Source organism: Thermobia domestica, chromosome 8, assembly GCF_964235325.1.
Source record: "Thermobia domestica chromosome 8, izTheDome1.hap1.1, whole genome shotgun sequence".
Classification (NCBI taxonomy): domain Eukaryota; kingdom Metazoa; phylum Arthropoda; class Insecta; order Zygentoma; family Lepismatidae; genus Thermobia; species Thermobia domestica.
Window position 1 is genome coordinate 52,362,451 of NC_137461.1, and position 19,467 is coordinate 52,381,917.

A 19,467-nucleotide genomic window follows, 5' to 3' on the forward strand; every position below is an offset into this window, starting at 1 on the left:
TATGATTAAACCCATTTTACTGATTCACCCAGATATCATGGAGGAACGAAAAATAAGAGTTAACGAATATTGTAGATGTTACTTGCTTCAATTCTTATTTAAAGGTACATGCGTTAATATGATAAATATGACATGCTTTGTTCATATGTTAATATAATGATATAATACTTAAATATTAGTACAATGAATGACTTATCTTCTTTCCGCAGTAATTGTTGCTTACTTGCTGCTAAACCACATGGTTGCTCGCTAAACCATCATACTTTGTCTTCGTTCACACATAAACTGAGTAGCACTCTAAAAACACCGTTAAGAACCTGTAAATCTTGTATATTAATGAACATGAGTGTTTCTCTAAAAACTATGAATAAATATGCTTTTCTAAAACTATGAATGAATATGCTTGCCTAGTTGCACTGCACAACACATTGTCGAATGCAGAGACACAACTTGAATAGAAACACTGAAGGCATTGTTGTTGCCAGCCAATGCAAACACAACTCACTAAAACTCACCAAAAAATCACTAAAAGAATCACAAAGAATTCACTAAAACCACTAAACTATATACAAAAAATGAAACTAATATGAATAAAAATAATGCACATATGCAAGCTTATCCAATGTACTTCCATGAGTTCCGTTCCTACGCAGGAAATAGTAATTGTATAAAATTTTGTCTTTTAGGGTAGAGCTAAAATATGGTACACGGAAATTTGGACTTTCCCAATCACCTTTTATTAGAAAAGTTTCTTCTTATATACAGTAGTAATAAATAGTACAGATAAAATATAAATTCCTCTTAGATATCTTGCTGGTAAATTTGTAGGAACCCAATAACCAAACGTTTTAGGGCGACAGAAACCAAGGCTCTTGTGCCCAAGGCGGAGGTAGATATCTGTCAGACACTAGGTGTCCAAGACAGTGGAGAAGATGATGCCTTCTGCGGTGTTCTAGCTCCTTTTATCCAGAAATGTTGCTGACTTGATTAATGTTCGTCATTTCACGATCTTTGGCGATGATTGACGATGTCTTGTTTGTGGTTGTCGTCTAAAGTGTGTTTACAGCCAGCACGTGATGTTGGAAGCACATTCAGAACCTTGAAATACTGTGTCTTTACATACATAGAAATGAAGGATAAACTTAAAAAAAAAAAAAAAAAAAAAAAAAAAAAAAAAAACCTGTGGAATGTGGTACTGTATGGATGCGAGGTATAGTCTATGGTAGAAGGCCTCTCTGCTAATCTAGTGGCTAGCGCAAGCGGTTTTGGTGCATAGGGTCCTTGGTTCGGTTCCCGGTCGCGATAACATTGAAATTTGAAATGCTTTATGGTAAGTACATTTGTAAGTAGTATTATTCACAGGATGAGAAATTTCTCTTCTTATATTGAAAACGAGACAAGTACATCTTCCTTAATTCCTGACAAGACGAGAAACATGCAATCCTTGTCTCGTTCTCGAGGTGAAGAAAACGGAAAAACATTACTGGAAGCAAGGTCTAGACTGTAAGGGGGATGATTGAATAGCTCCCATCAAAATCTTCCAATTGTTTCAACAGCTGTAAGTAGCTGTGTGTAGGCTTATGTTACGCTCATCGTCATGAACATTTGAATATCTTACCTGAAATTCCGTGCACCACTGCTTGACCTTCTATAATTGTATTCATTACTCTTGGCACGTAAATGGCGCACATATCACGATTGATGTCAGCTGTAATTGACCTTTGGCATTCAGAAATCGTATAACAAATCTTACTTCACATTTTGCGAAATTTTGTATTTACGGCAGCCATTTCACCTTAATACTACTCGGAAGCACGCATCTGCTTCGTATATTGTAGGTAATTCAGTGTTATGCTATATTATTTCGCTTTTGGAATAAAAATTAACAAAAATATTTAGAAAACAATATTTATTTTAATTTACTATTTACACAATAAATAATGCATTGTCTTTCGTGCTCTATATTACAAGTGAGAGCATGTGAAGCGTGTATGTGTAGGTTATGTATGTGTGTATCGTTTCGTTGCCGTGAAGACTATTGTTATGTGTCATTCTATTGAATTAGTCGACGTTGTTGACGTTGGTGTTCTTATTCTTGGTGTAAGCAACATTAGTTGTTTTTCTGTCGTCATCGGAGAAAGAACCGGACTCAAAAGAGCCGACGGAATCAAAGCTTCCACTGTCACCTCCTATGTAGGCCGTTGGAGCGCAGCAGGGGATTCCTAACACCTGCAAAAGAAAATTTCAACAATAAAATGGCTATTTTAGTGTTCATCATGTGTGTGTGTGTGTGTTTCTTTAACCACATTTAAAAAGCTCTGAGAATGTGACGCGTTTAAGTCAGTGACGGATCCATGGGGAAGCGATCGCTTCACCCACCCACCCCAGAAGAAACTCTTCCCAGAGTTTTTAGCTCTTAAAAGTAGCTCTAAGTAGCAGTATTACAACCCACCGCCCCTTCAGAAGTCTGTCCTGGATCCGCCCCTGGTTTAAGTTCTCCTTTTGCAACCTTTTGCCGCCCCGAGGTTGCAAAGGACGTGACTTACGAATCATGACCGGGGCTTGAATCAGGATTACTTGGCGGGTGGTGAAGACCGTCCTCCAAAGTGTAGACAGCTCCTCACCTCACTATTTCGCCTATACGATTGGTGGGTTACACGATGATGTCGCTGGCTCCGACAGCTAGTGATGGCTAAACATCTGTCCTCTCCTGCAGGGAATTGTTTATATCAATTATTTCCAGGGGCACGGATGACTAATGGTACAGCTCTTACCTCTTGTGTGTGAGGTCCTTAATTCGATCCTCGGTCAAGTAATTTTGTGGTAGACAACATCGTGTCCGTGTTTTTTTTTCGGAAAAAGAAAAATGATTGATATCAGTGACAATAATAGTATAAATCGAAAGATAATTAGAAAGATGGGTTGAATTTCAGGAAGATTACTATATTAGTAGAATCTACCAACGTAAGTGTAAGCGCATCCACAAAAGTTTTCATAGGAAGAAGCAAAGTTTGTAGATTTTTGATTTTTTTAAAAAAAGAATTGTAATTGGCATTTTGTTATATAAGGCTCAGGTCGGGAAAGGAAAGGAAGGACATGGAAAGCGTTCATAGAGGCTGATTTGTGTGCTATCTTATTCTGGTATTCACGGAATAGTTTATAGCAAAGTAGGTGATCACCTACTTTCATATAGTTTTAAAGTTGGATACGTAATACCCGGAAAACTTTATTCAAATTTTGATTATTAATTCATTTTACTTCCAGGGAGGCACCACAGTCCCCTTGCGGACATCCATGATTACAAATATTCGACAGTTTTCTGAAGTTTACATTGTAAAAAGGGATAATCTAAACACATTACCCAAAACTAGCCGTAATGTACAGGGCAAGTCAAAGTGATGGATCAGATTTCAGAAATGTATATAGAAACGAAATATAAACTGTCAAAGTTTGCTTCAAACGTATCACAAGTGTTCTGTATGAGCACCTCGCGTAACACGGGACACATCAATCTGATAGTCTCTCTCTCCTGCCAAACCTGGCTTCCGCAGTCGACGGATGGCCAATCGATTTTCGTTTACATATGCAGCCCGAATCTCTTAGATATTCATACCACTTACGAATGGCCTTCCCCGTAGGTGGATCTCGTCGATATTTAGTAAGGAAATGCCGTCACATACGAATCACAGACTTGTTTACATGGTAATCAGGCACACAGAAAAATCTCTGTTCTCCCAGTCAACGCCATTTTCCTTAATCGCTCGGTGCTGACCCTTAGCGGTAGAAAGTGGAAACACTGCGTGGAAACTAAACTTTGATGATTAACTTCCGAAGCGCATGTCTCACAATAACGTAAGTTTGTTAGATTTCACAGAATATTTTTTTTTTTTTTTTTTTTTAGAAAAACCTGAGAATGTATACAAAGCAACAATCCTTAATCAACACTTTAAAAATCAGTAATATAAGAAATATCTGTGGTCTTTACGTCTGAGCGCAACAATACGTGTTAAGAAAATTGATAAGAGTATAAGAACAGGAAGCATGATAATGTAAGTGTATTTCTATTATCAGAAAATAATCTAATATTACTTTCCCAAAACAATGTAAACATTTTATCTAACAATAATAATTTGATCAAAATGATTTGAATAAAACGTTCCTGACATCTACTCATTTACTGCACAATTACGTTAATAAACTGTAAGATAATGCATTAAATTGTGACCAAATGTTACTTGTAAAATAAAATCCCCGAATAAACCAATACTTACGACAGCGAAGCTGGCAACAATTGCAAAGAGAAGAAGAGCAAGCTTGAAGTTGGTCATTGTTGATCTGTAAAACAAGATTAATAAGGAACAGTTTGAGTTATTTACTCAAAATATCGTTAATATTTAAAATAATACATTAGTTTATGTACAAGAAATAATTTGATTCTTCAGTTGATGTTTCTGAAAGACTTGCAGAATGTCCGTTCTTCGCATGGTGGGAATTCGTTTCGTTTTGGATATAAAGGGCACCAGAACTGTCACCAATCAGGACTCAGGAACCCCAAAAACTATGAATTCGACATTAATATACAGGTGTAGGTCATTTTCAATTATTTTTACATGACACCATTCCTCCATTAGGAGTACTAATGTGAGCTGAATTTGGATTTAAACGGCATCGGAAGTGTTACTGTTCGTCTCAGCGATTCTGAAACAGGAGCGTCATTTCAGATTTTCCTTGGGGGGCCAAGACCCCATGATATAAGTAAAAATTTCACTGATTTACCACTATTCTATTGATAAGATCTATATACACCTCAAACTCAGGGGGAATGCCCCTTCCTGCCCCCCTAAATGACGCCCCTGCTCTGAAAACTATGGATTTGACACTAATATCGACCATATCGACCTCCCCTTTCCTGAGTTGCACCGTCAAAGTGAAACGGTAGAAACAATTTCAGGCCCGAACCTTATCTATGTTGAAAATTTGATCGAGATTGGTCGAGTGATTCAAGAGTTATTAAGACACAAATAGGCTGGATATTGTTCGTACTACCAATGAGGCATGTGTGATCAGTGGAGGATCTAGAAAGCAGAAATTAGGGGGGGGGCAGCCAGAACCCAGACTATGATAGTATATCGTGAGTAGAGCCCGGATTTCCATGCACAAACCAACCCCGATATATGCATGCAAATATGCACGAAAAATATCAAAAATATGCATTAAAAATTTAACGTATGTACTGAATTATACACTAAAATAAAATTTCAGTTTCTTACGTATGTACTGAATTATACACTAAAATAAAATTTCAATTTCTTACAAAAATATCTTATCTAAGCTTCCTCCACTAGAGCGAATTTAAATTATCTACAGTTGCAAATCGAAAACAGATAGGTGAGTTGTGATAACGGTATATCATTGGTATATCATGCAAAATCGTATTGTCTAGTTCACTACGTTTCTGCTTTTCGAATATTTTTATTTGTTCTGAAGATATTACAGAAAAACTCTAAAATTCGCTGTAGTGAAAACCCTTAATGACCTCTGTTGCAAAGAACTATGGACATCTTTCTTAGGTTTCCTTCTGTAAACCACCTGCGTTTATCAGTGAGAAACGTTTTATAGACCGAAAAGTTCCTGTCAGAAACATCAAATGTCTACCTGTTTTAGGTCCTCTTCTAATTCCATGTTTTCCCATTCAGTACATTTGCAATGTCACAGATTTTTTTGTACCCGGAATTTTTGCCTAATTCTTGGCAAAGTTTATCTGACGCTATTTTCGCAACACCGTGAGTTTCACTGATAAAGCTGAGATAATTCGCCCAACAAGGAGAGTGAATGCTGCAAAGCATTGTTACGGGACTCCAACTGTCTGATAATTTCAGGTATTCTTGAGAAGTGGTTGTGTACGTACTTAATTTTGTTCTCATGCCACTTGTAGGGAAACATTATGTGACACATAAATAGGGGCTGCATCATCGGGATTTAGTGAGTCTACAACTGTCTTCTTTTGATTTGGGGCAAGTTTTGATCTGCCTAATACGAAATAGCTTGAAGCCACGGGCCCCAATGGCGCCGATTTCTCTGTAACTTTGGGGGGGGGGGGCATTCATAAAAAAAAATACATACAACAATACATATAACAATAAAAATACATATTCATAAAAATACATGGGGTCCACATGAGCTTTGGGGGGACAGGGCCCCCTCGGCCCCAGGATCGGCGCCCTTGACGGGCACCATCGGGTTAAAACTGATCGCGGAAGTAGAGAAACATTTTTCACAACTTTGAGAAAGATACGTATGCGCGATCTCACAAATACTTCCTTTACATTTCATACAACCGCGCCTACTTCCTGATATTGGCATCTGATTGCTTATGCTACGCGATAAAGACCGTGTGCAAGACGAATCAAGTGGAATAATTTAAGATACAGCATTTTCAAACCACATTCTGCTTCAACAATGTACGGGAACGCATCAGTAACAAAGAGTAACACATTGCCATACTGGATGCGATCTGGCCATAACAAAGTTAACGAATCATTAAAGATTTTGGCAATTGAGAAATGATTCACTTTCCCTAGCATCTCGAAATTCAGTAAGTAAAGTTTACTACTCGCCTTCATTGCACCAACATCAGCATTACAAACACAACGTCCTAAAATATGCTTGTATCAGTGGCGTATTTACGATTTTGTTTTGGGGAGAGCTTTGCTAACTTTCGGGGGGGGGGGGCTTTGCCTGAAAATGTGAAAATTCTGCAAGATATTTCATATACTTTACTATAGTAAGTAAGATTTCGGAGTGGGCTAAAGCCCGGAAGCCCCCCCCTAAATACGCCACTGGCTTGTATGCAACAATAAAATTCGGAAATATACAGTATCCTGCAAAGTTTGGGAAATGTGCATGCACATCGAAATTCACTCAAAATATGCACTTATATGCATTATCATATGGGTCTCAAACGAATCTTTACAAGTCCGTCGGAATTTAAAAAAAAAAAAAAAAAAAAAATACTTTCCATACATTTCCGCATGTTACTATAAACATACATTTTGCATATAAATCCGGGCTGTAATCGTGAATTTACTATAAATTTTAATAAATATATAAATCATAGCTTAAATTATTTTGTTACTCAAAAAACTGGAGAACTAGCCCCCCGGTTCCAGATTAGATCCGCCACTGGTGGAGGTGTATTAGAAGGTGAAAAATAAAATGTGTGATTTTTTTTTTTTTTTTTTTTTTGAATATTCTGAACTTTCATTTCCCTATCATTCATACTTTCTTTTCTCTGATTAATTGAAGTTCGGCAGATTTGAACGAAACACCATATGGAACAAACCTCATCTTTAATTTTGAGGTTAAGTAGCTAATTAATTATATACAGTGTATCAGCTTAAGTCAATACAAGACGATATTTCCCGCAATTAAAAATTCATTACTATATAGTGCAATAATAGAGGGCAAAATTATTTAAAAATCATGTATTTCTTCCTACGCTAAAAATTGAAATCAGAGTATGCTCAAATTGAATAAAAAGTAACAAAACTAAATTTTGTAAATAGCAAAATAAAGAGTATTTGTTGAATGCCTTTTGCGTGAAGATGATTGCGGGATATTACAATTACAGTTTTCGCAATTAAACTAATAACATTGAAAATATTAATTTTGATCCTGTCCACGCCCTACAATATGCTGACGACACGGCGTACCTTGTCTTGGGGTCATCTGTTGATAGAATCTCTCTCCAGTTACAATCTGCAATTGATACGCTACTCGCCTGGTGCCTCCGGTGGAAATTGAAAATTAATCCAATCAAAACTCAAATGACGCTCTTCGGGCCTAACAAAAATAAGTTCTGTCCCACCAGAAATCCGGATCGTCTACGCATTACTGTCATGGGCTCCACTATTCCTCTGCGCAAAAGTACGAAATACCTCGGCGTTCAATTCGACAGTCATCTTACTTGGAGACCTCACCTAAAAATTCTCGAGGCAAACATACGCCGGCGCCTTTATTTGCTGAGTCGCCTTAAAGGGACTACCTGGGGCCTCAATTCTACGCTATTATTATACACGTACAAGGTCTTTGTCCGTCCTGCCCTAACCTACGGACATCTTGCCTGGCTCTCAGCAAATCAACGCTTTTATGACCGCCTCCAAGTCCTTGAACGCCGAGCCATCCGAATAGCATACTCACTTCCAGTCAGAACACCCACTGCCCTTGTCTACAACCACACCACTATGCCTCTTCTTCTGGATCATATATACCGCCTCCGCACACGTTATATTGTACATCATATACTAGGCAACCATCCTATCATAGCCGAATTATTGGATCAAACCCCGGCAGTACCACGCAGAGCTTACCCACCCCTGGACCATCTACTCGCAATATATGAACGAGAGGCAAATACAGCTGACTACAACCCTGCTCGTCGCATCTATCGCAGCCATCCGTCAATCTATCCTCACTAAACTGCACTCACTTTAATGTTTTACTCGTCTCCTGTGCTACCGACCACTATAATTTCTAAAATCCAGATGGACACATAGGCCGCTTACAATACTTCACCAGATTTCATTTATATTCTTTTGACCATCTACCTTCACTTGTATCCATAATATATTTCTTACTCTGGCCAAGAGAAGGCGTCACCTTCTAAGGCCCGCCCATCCTTGGATGGGAATGAAATGCGTTTGATGATGATGTTTTATATTATTGAATTCATACTTGTGGTGTTGAAAGTTATATAACATGTTTTTTATTATTATTATTTTGTAACTTAGTTACTATTGAATTGATAATAGTGATGCCAATCCGTAAGGAAAATTCCATAATGTGGAATTTAAAAAAAAAAAAAAAGATTTCTTGAAGTGTTATAAAAGAAATGTTCGTAAAATATTGATAGAATTTATGGGATTTTTAAATATAACCCTATCTATTTCATTGATGCGAACAAAATTGTCTATGGACGAGTTGTGGACAAATGAGCCTTCAATAAATCTGAAAATAATGTTAATTTTCAAATTTTGTTGCTATAAAATGCTTGTTAGTGTTTAAGTGATTTATGCAGTGACTTGTGAACCAGCCCAAAAATATAGGGGGGCAGGTAGTAGTTAGAGTGCGGATTCAACTATAGTAAAATTCATTACCATATTATAGTTCATTTGCAAGCCTATCGTGAAAAGTTTAGGGGGAGCAGTAAACATTTAGAAGGACTCCTGTGGCCGCCCTAGACCCCCGTGGATACGGGCCTGTTTGTGAATCTCAAAAAACAAGTGCTAAGGAACGTTAATTGTAGTCTGGTATTTAAAAAAAGTGAAATGAAAAAAAGAATACAGTTAATAGAAGAAAACAAAACGAAAAATGTCCAACTTCCAAATCGTTCCATACAAGATGATTGAAGAATGAAGTATATCTAATTTTATTACATTCAGTAGAAGATCATGGCGCAAAAACGTGATGGAAATACTACATTGACAACAAAATGTACTTATTTTATCAACAATTTCAATTGTTTCTTTGAATTAAGAAGAATTCTTGTTCATAAAGTGTTTGGTAAACGTACACGAATGGATTGTTTGAATAATTGAGTTACATATTGAAGAAAATGACTTATATACACTAATTTTACTGTTCATGTTTTCTCAGTTTAGAAAATTTTGTTATTAGTTAGTATAGCGTGGAAAATTTAAGAGCAAAATGGGTAATTTCTGCGATTAATTGTGACTAAAATCACTACTTAGTTTATAATTCACACATATTTTCTTGTAAAACTTAAGATTTAAGGAAGAATAAGCTGTTTAAAAAAAAAAAAAAAAACTATTTGCAAGTAGTAATTGTTAGCATTGGATTTCCTGTAATTTTGTTGTACGATTTTTGGTCTTATCGTTTAGTACTTTTAACAATGTTTTAAATTGTATAATTAATATGTTGATTCTTGAATAAACTATTTATTCAAATTAAGCATGAATATGCACTAGTAAACAACTCTCCTCATTGGTATGGTGGTTTAATAGTAGAGCGCTTACTTGCAGCGTCATAAGTCTGATTCGATACCCAGGTAGACAACATGTGTGTTTTCTCAGTTTTCTCCCGTTTCCTTCCACATTTCCATCTACCAATTGAGTCGTTGAGAGCATAAGAGATTCCAGTCCATTTGCCAAAATTGTGAGGAAAAAAAGAACAAAGTTTGTACGTTCCATTTACACACACATGGGAAAGTGAACACTTTTCCTTAACATTATAAGAGTTCGTTAGAATATCCGGGTGTGAATCTTTTATGCACTGAAACAGAGACGAATCTACAAGGTAAAACGTGGAGGGGGGGGGGCAGTCAGAACCCATATTATAATAAGACATATCATGAGTTCATTATAAACTTACAAAAATATATCGGGTGTTCTAAAAAAATGGCGCCCACGGACCACAGAGTACTATTCTACAGGCTGAAATAAAGCGAAAATGTTATATGGTGTTATGATCTCCGGGGCCTCTTTCAGCCGCTATGGGGAATCAAAATTTCACAATGTTGTTTCAACGTCACAGATTAACTTGGAGCCATTAGCATTACTGTACGCGTACAACAAGCAGTTGAATCGATTGCTACACTAATAAGTGCTGCTAGTGTCAATAAATATCGACTTTAGCTGCCATCTGGAAAGAATCGATATAACTATTTGAAAGATTGGTAAGTCTAATCTATGGTTCTTTATTTGCGACGTTGCCACATAGTGCAATTTGTGTCTTCAGACAAGGACTCGAAAGGTATACACATATATATGTATATTTTTTGCTTTGACTTGTAAAATAATCCTCTGTAGTCCATGGGCGCCATTTTTAGAACACTCGATATAAATAAAAAGCTTAAATTATTTTTGTTATTCAAAATTGGGGGGGCTAAGCCCCCCGGCCCCGTGCGTGATGAGCCATTACACTGAAAGGAGCTTTAGATAGAGATCTTAAAGATGAAACATATCTAAAATTTTCCAAATTGAACGTGAATATTTCGTGCACCGAGTTCTCCAAATCTTTCATGATCATTACCTTTGATAAACCATTTGTATCATTTGACCAGAATGGTATTTCGACGCTAAATTAGATGTTCATTATTTCGTTTTCGAAACAGTTACTATATAACGATAGTTTGAGAGTTAATATTTACTTACGTTTGAAATTAGCTGTTTTGTCCTGGAGAACTACAAATGTTTACTATGCCTGATACAGTAACGCCAGAATATTTTATACAAATGTGAAAAGGAATGAGGAGTCTTTCATGTCAAACTTCATCTAAGCCATCATGATTCACAACAAAACTCGCCGATACGTGGTATAAGATGATATCCTTGTAATAATTAGAATTCGTTATCTTTTTTATCAAATTTGGTCAGGTAAACCAACTCTCATCAATTAATGCTGTGCTAATCGAATGTAAAAAAAACCACGTGTGTATGTATTCATTCATATACGGTACTTTCGAGACAAACACATATTGACGGAATGTGGATATGTTGTCTAGTCGTCCTCGTAAAGGTAGGTAAGTAACCTACATTTAATTCTTGTAGGAAGTTGCTTTCTTTTATTATTATTTTCGGCTACGAGTTTTTTAAAGAAAGAACTGGTTTCCATACACGTGAATATGCTTTTCTTTGCGTGTCCTATTTCAAGATAGAATACTTGTAAACAAGAAATTAAATGAAAACTTTTTATCTTGTCAATACATTCTACTCAGTATTTAAAATCAAGTTCAAGAATTGCGGAGACTTTTTAACTGGCTTATGGTGTCTCCTTACTGTTAGTGTTTCTAAATTCCACATGCAGAAATCCAAATTACGTTTTGTAATACCAGTACCAATTTCAGCTTGTAGTTGTTTATATCTTGTATGTATAGTTCGGTATATATTTTGAAGCCATTTTATACCAGGGAACGATCTGAAATGAAACATTGAAAAGAGTTTTGAAAGTCATCTGACCAGGGACTTCATTAGGTGTTGATTTACGTCAGGGGCGTCATTTGAGGTAACAGAGGCACAATCACGGAGATCCATCGGGTCTGGAACCCCCAAAAGAAACTTCTTAACTCCACATACATTTGTACACTTTCTCAATAAAACTCTATCTTGTTTAACAGAGATAGAGTAAAGATTTGGCATTACTTATCATCTATACTATTTCTTTTTTGATAGAAACAATTAATTTTACCATTTTTCGTGAGAATATTGGTGTCAATACTTAAAAATTCTTTATCGCTTTTCCCTTAGAATAACACCTGTTCGACGCTACATAAACATTGTGTCTTGTATTACACTAGTTAACAAAGGTTTTGTTACATAAAAGGAAATACCTGTTCTTAAAGGAACTTTTTGCGCTGAATTCGAATATGCACTCGGTTTTTCTCCATCACGTACGATTTTCCCGTAACAGAGGGATTTTCGGGAAAATCCCTCAAAAATTTCCCTTTTCGTTTATTTTACACCCCAAGATCTTGTCCCCTTGCATATATAACATAGAAATTATACCTAAGTATACTTTGATTCATATTTAACAAACCCTCCAAGTTTCGTAATAATCGCTTTATTCTTTCTAGAGAAATAAATGTTTGTATGTATACTGTGTGTACTGTTTATTGCACCTTATAGTAATGCTTTCAGATCTCTTAAGTTGAGGTAAAACGTTTTGCTTTATTACCACAAACACATATATAAAATATAATACAATATAATTTACAAGTGTGACAATTTACAATAAACAATAATACAAATGTACCAAAAGGTCATGAAAAGACAATCGAAACTATCACAATATATGAAACTTCCATTGGGTTACAAAAACGTACACTACTTCCTTCTTTTGTAAGAAATGTTGCATTCTCTAACAAGACCCCAACAATAGTCCCCCATCATTGAAGGATCCCATCGTCCCTGGTACCTTTTCTCCATTGCCATTATATCTTGGTGGAATCTTTCCCCCTGTTCGTCGCTGAGAGCACCTAGGTTAGCAGGAAAGAAGCTGATGTGGGAGTGCAAAAAGTGGATTTTTAAAGACATCCTACAACCCAACTCTTTGTATTTCTGTATCATGTCCTGTACGATTTCTGTGTAACTCTCAGCTTTGTTATTGCCCAGAAAGTTGCGCACAACACACTTAAATACTGTCCAGGCAGCTAGCTCAGCACTGTTTAACTTGCTGTCAAAGCTATCATCAAGCATTAATTTCCTAATTTGGGGACCAATAAACACTTCCGCTGAAATCTTAGCATCACTCAGGTTAGGGAACTTATCTCGCAAATACTTGAAACCTTCACCAGATGTGTCCATGGCTTTGACAAAGTTTTTCATAAGTCCTAACTTGATATGAAGTGGCGGTAGTAATATCTTATTAGGATCTATCAAAGGAGCGTATTTGACGTTGCATTCTCCAGGTACGTAATTCACTCTAGGTTCCCATTCCTTCACTTCATAATGTTTGTCATCAGCTCGGCTATCCCATAAACATAAAAAACATTGGTACTTCGTGTAACCGCACTGCAGTCCTAATAAAATACCAACTACCTTGAGATCACAACATATTTGCCAACAATGGTCCTTGTAATTTATAAGATTTAGCAAAGTTGACATGGTGTCGTAGGATTCCTTAATCTTCACTGAGTGCGCAAGTGGTATAGAAGGTTTTTTATTTCCATTATGTAAAAGGACAGCTTTAAGGCTGACCTTTGACGCGTCGATAAATAACCTCTATTCTTCTGGAAGTAAGGAATTCCTAGCTCCGCCATCAACCCATTTATATCCGTACATACGCACACATTATCTTGCATTGAGAAATAGCTTGAAAATTGAACATGCCTTTTCCTGTACACTGATATGTTCGTTTCTGCATCCAATAAGTTCCACTGCTGGAGCCTTGATCCCAGAAGTTCCGCCTCTTGTTTTGTCAGGTGCAAATCACGGACTAGGTCATTAAGTTCACATTGCCGGATGAAATGTGGCTCGCGAACACAGTCAGGGATGAACGTTGGATCCTTGGATGTACATGTTGATGTCGATGGTTCATCAAGGTCATGATCATCATCAGAGTCTTTTGGCCATATCTCTTCCCAGTTGTTAGGAGGCTCGGGAAGTGGAAGTTCATCCCCGTGCGGAATAGGTCTAATTGCGGATTTAACGTTGGGATAACTTATTGTGTATTTGCTTTTTTTTAGAATGTCCCTTAACTACTGTGAGACAAAAATAACAATCATCCAGATGGTTGGTGGGTTCTCTCCACACCATTGGTACAGCAAATTTCATGAACCTTTGGCCCATGCAAGTAAAGTGACGTAGCACGACGCACAAATTATGTTGGGTGCCCAAGTTTTGTTCTGATCTCCCACACGACATCCGAAATATACAGGGTGACCGCGTGACTATGTTACAAAATTTAAGGGATGATTCCTGACACGGAAACAAGAAAAAAAGTTCAAATAAACTTTTGTCCAACGTACATAATTTCGGAGCTACAAGGTGCCGAAAGCGTGGGAAAATGACATTCAAAGCTCTATAGCTCGACTATGGTGAATGATAGAGCTAATGCGGCATGGTCACGTCAAAGACACCGAAGCTGCTGTATTCAAAAATGCTTAGATCGAGATCGTGCAATTCGTGCACAAGGGATTCCCCAAAGGAGCGTAGGGATTCCCGGATAATCTGTCAAGAAAGATGGGTCGAAAAGAATACGGATGAATAGCTGTCCCAACTGCTAGCAATAATGCGTCTGTACTAAGTCGATGTCTCGCATAAGCACAAAATGGCGAACAGTTTTATACGTGCCATGTGTGGTTGCATAACGCGCACTAAATAAGAATGGGAAACATGTAAGGAAAATGTGAATAATTTGGTACAAATGGTAAATACATGATACATATGGTCATGAAACGTACTAAAATGTTGTAAAAGGATCACACTATTAAAGTCTTTCTTCCATGTATTGTTGTCATTGAAAACAAATAAACAAAACTGAGCGAAACAACCATAATGCGAAAGAGGTTGTTTCCTAAAAACAAAAGTCACAAGAATGGAAATAATGTCTTCAATCAACATTTTACAGCAAGATTGAATGCATCCAAGAACATCATCAATTACCTGTAAACGAGACAAATCTCCCAATTATCCTACAATAGGTGATGGACATGACGTCCCTCTACTTCAACACAGGCGTTACAGCGTCGCAGTAAGTTCTGACGCATCTGCTGTAATAACCCAGGAGCTGTTCTTATAGTATCACAGGCAGCGAGTATTCGTGCTAATGGTTCTTCTGCGTTGTCTATAGACGTTTCATAGACAAGTGTTTTGACATGACCCCACAATTAAAAATCAAGTGGAGGCAAATCTGAGGAACGTGCAGGTCAATTACAAGGACCGCCTCTTCCAATCCATCTGTCACGAAACGTTTGATTCAAATACTCTCGAGCACTAGCTGAAAAGTGGGATGGGGCGCCATCATGTTGAAACCACTTCCGTTGACGAACACCGAGAGGGACATCCTCTAATAACTCTGGGAGTATGTCTCGCAGGAATCTCGTATACACTGGTGCAGTTAATCGTGGTGGTAGTAAATATGGACCTATTATCTGATCACTGATAATACCCGCCCACATATTTATGGCGAATCGGTCTTGGTGGCCCCTTTTCACAATTGCATAAGGATTTTCGTCTGCCCATACATGACTATTGTGACTATTAAATATCCCGTCTTTCGTAAAACAAGCTTCGTCGGTGAAAAGCACGTAGGAAGCAAACTGCGGATCAATTACAGAGCGTTGGAGAAACCACTCACAAAACCGAACGCGAGGTTGAAAGTCAGTTGAACGTAAGGCCTGAACCCTCTGCGGATGATAGGGGTGTAACTGTTACTCGTGTACTACTTTCCAAACAGTATCTTGTGCTACTCCCCTTTCACGTGCTACTTTCCGGGTACTTACTGTTGGGTCTTGGGCGAAACGATCAAGCACTTGTTCTTCAAAGTCCGGAGTCCTCGTGGTTCATCGTCTTCCTTGGTCGTAGTGTTGAGGTTGTAAATTCCCCGTGTTTCGTAAGCGTTGAAAAAGTCTGGCAAACATAGTATGGGTTGGATGTCTTCTTTGTGAATACTTCAGTCGATATAACCTATCAGCTTCTCGACTGTTGCCATTTGCTTGACCGTATACAAATATCATGTCCGCAAGTTCTGCTATCGAATACTCCATTTGATCTCACATTCGAACAAGCAAAGCACAAACTGCACTAAGGAACTCGTACGCTACGAACAAACCACATGAAGAATGACCTTCCAACTTCCACAACGCCTTCTAGTTGGGTTGTCTTATACTTTCTTTACCTTCGATTGTTTTCTACGACAGAAGGAAGAACAAATGCTTGTGATCGAACCTGCAAACTGTGGCGTACTTCAGGTGATAACACCGTCTGTGAAAACAAAATATCTTCTAAACGATAACAATATGACGACATGTTAAGCATTCTAGACATCTCGGAATCAGTCCTGCAAAACATCGGAAGCAGCGACTAAAACAAACGTCCTGATAAATTGTTTTTCCTTGTTCTTTTTCAATGTTCGGGTAACGCACATTACGGCTAATGATAAGAAGCGGATATTTTACTGTTGTTCTCTGGCAGTGGTCACATTAACATGGGATGGCGGAAATATCCCCCTCTCGTAAAAAGTATCCTCGGCTCGTATCATCAAATAAAATAAGATTTCTGCCTGGAAGAAAGCATCCATATCCCCCGGTTCTTCTCTTTAGTTTTACTTGCTTTCAATGACAAAACTACATGGAAGAAAACAATGTTAGTGTGATGTTTGTACAGCATTTTAGTACGTTTCATGACTATTACCTTTTATTAAAAGCGTCTGTACAGTGATAGGACAGCGTAATATCGTGCATTTGCCATTTGTACCAAATTATTCACATTTTCCTTTCATGTTTCCCACTCTAATTTAGTGCGCGTTATGCAACCACACATGGCACGTATAAAACTGTTCGCCATTTTGTGCTTATGCGAGATATCGACTTAGTACAGACGCATTATTGCTAGCAGTTGGGACAGCTATTCATCCGTATCCTTTTCGACCCATCTCTCTTGACAGATTATCCGGGAATCCCTACGCTCCTTTGGGGAATCCCTTGTGCACGAATTGCACGATCTCGATCTAAGCATTTTTGAATACAGCAGCTTCGATGTCTTTGACGTGACCATGCCGCATTAGCTCTATCATTCACCATAGTCGAGCTATAGAGCTTTGAATGTCATTTTCCCACGCTTTCGGCACCTTGTAGCTCCGAAATTATGTACGTTGGACAAAAGTTTATTTGAACTTTTTTTCTTGTTTCCGTGTCAGGAATCATCCCTTAAATTTTGTAACATAGTCACGCGGTCACCCTGTATATAATATGCTAGTTTCACCGATGGCGTAATGGATCTACACTGTCCTTTAACTACAAACTGGCCACACACATAACAAAAACTATTTGGTGAGTTAACACACGAACGCCGTCCTCTTGGCGCCATTGTACTGATCACAAACTAAACTTCTGGTCTTAGTTGGGTATAATGCCGTTAAGATCAAACATGAAAGCACTGTTAGCAGCAAAGACAACTTTGAAAGTGAAGTAGTGTTAAACCACACGTCAATATAAAAATGTACAAAACTCCCTCACCAGGTGTCAAGAACACAAGAAAGAAAGAAATGCGCGGGGGGAGGGGGGAAACGATACCGTAGTGGAAAATTCAGACTGCATTAGTTCATTGTTGTCAACAATGAGTCTGTATTCCATTCTTTCTTTCTTTTGCATTCTGTTACATTTGATAACAAATATTGATAACCATTTCATGAACAAAACGAAAAAACTTGGAGAATTGTATATATATGTATTAAGATATACATATACTGTACGTTTAAAAAAAATATACGTTGGAAGTACATTCTATTTTTATACACGTTTCTAATTTACAGAGAGCAATACAAGTGTGTTGTTGACTATTGTAAATATTCATTTTTATGTCTGTGTTTGTAGTAATAAAGCAAATCGTTTTTACCCCAACTCAGGAGATCTGAAAGCATTACTATCAGGTGCAATAAACAGTGCACACAGTATACATACAAATATATTTATTTCTCTAGAAAGAACAAAGCGATTTTTACGAAACTTTTAGGGTTTATTAAATATAAATCAAGGTATACTTAGGTATAATTTCTATGTTACTATATGTAAGGGGACAGGAGCTAGGGGAATAAAATATCTGAAAAAGGGAAATTTTTGAGGGAATTTCCCGAAAATCCCTCTGTTACGGAAAACTGTACGTGATGGAGAGAAACCGAGTGCATATTCGAATTCAGCGCAAAAAGTTCCTTTAAGATCAGGTGATTTTTCTCATGTAACAAACAAAAAGTTTAAATTTGTTAACTAGTGTTATTGAAACCCCCACCTGACGCCCCTCACTTGTTATTTCTTTATACGATTGTTTATTGAGATAGTTATTTCTTTATACATGTATTTTTTCAGATAGTTATTACTTTATTAAATTCCTTGTTCAGATAGTTATTTCTTTATTTGAATGTTTATTTGCGTAGTTATTTCTTTATTCGATTGTTTGTTCAAATAGTTATGTCTTTATTCCATTGTTTGTTCAGATAGTTATTTCTTTATTCGATTGTTTGTTCAAATAGTTATTTCTTTATGCAATTGTTTGTTCAAATGATTATTTTTTCTATTCGATTGTTTGTTTATATAGTTATCTCTTTATTCGATAGTTTGTTCTGATAGTTATTTCTTTATTCGATTGTTTGTTCAAAGTTATTTCTTTATTCGGTTGTTTGATCAGATGGTTACTTCTTTATTTGGTTGTTTGATCAGTTATTTCTTTATTCGGTAGTTTGATCACATAGTTATTTCTTTATTTGATTATTTCTTTGTTCAGATAGTTATTTCTTTATTCGATTGTTTGTTCAGATTATTATTTCTTTATTCGATTGTTTGTTCAGATAGTTATTTCTTTATTCAATTTTAAGTTCAAGCTAGTATTTCTTTATTCGATTGTTTGTTCAGAGAAATAATCCGATAGATTTGTTATAAATAAAGTTGCATTCAATTCCAATTACTGAGACACAACTGTTCCTATAAATATCAGTGGCGAATCATGAGGAAAATCACAAAGGTAAAACTCACAATTTTGTTGTTACAAGCAAGCTTATCTATTGTCCTGAAGCTTTCTTACCTTACCATGTAGCGATAAAATCGTGATATTTATCAATATGACCTTCCATTCAATCCGCCACTGATAAACATTTATAACAAAGTGGGGAGAAGCGTATCGTAAATTCGAAGACCGTGCTGACTGCTTATTACGAACTGTTTATTTAGTAAAAATGAGTTTATTACGAACTTTATTTTATGCTCAATGATTGTCCTGTTTGTACTAAACGAGATGAATG

At 37.0% G+C, this 19,467-nt stretch overlaps 1 protein-coding gene across 2 annotated transcripts in view; it reads left to right on the forward strand.

Annotated features, from left to right (window-relative positions):
• The window catches only part of LOC145692895 (calcium/calmodulin-dependent protein kinase kinase 1-like), a 1,130,736-nt gene that overhangs the window by 785,004 nt on the left and 326,265 nt on the right, over positions 1-19,467 (forward strand). The gene's annotated exons all lie outside the window — the stretch shown is intronic.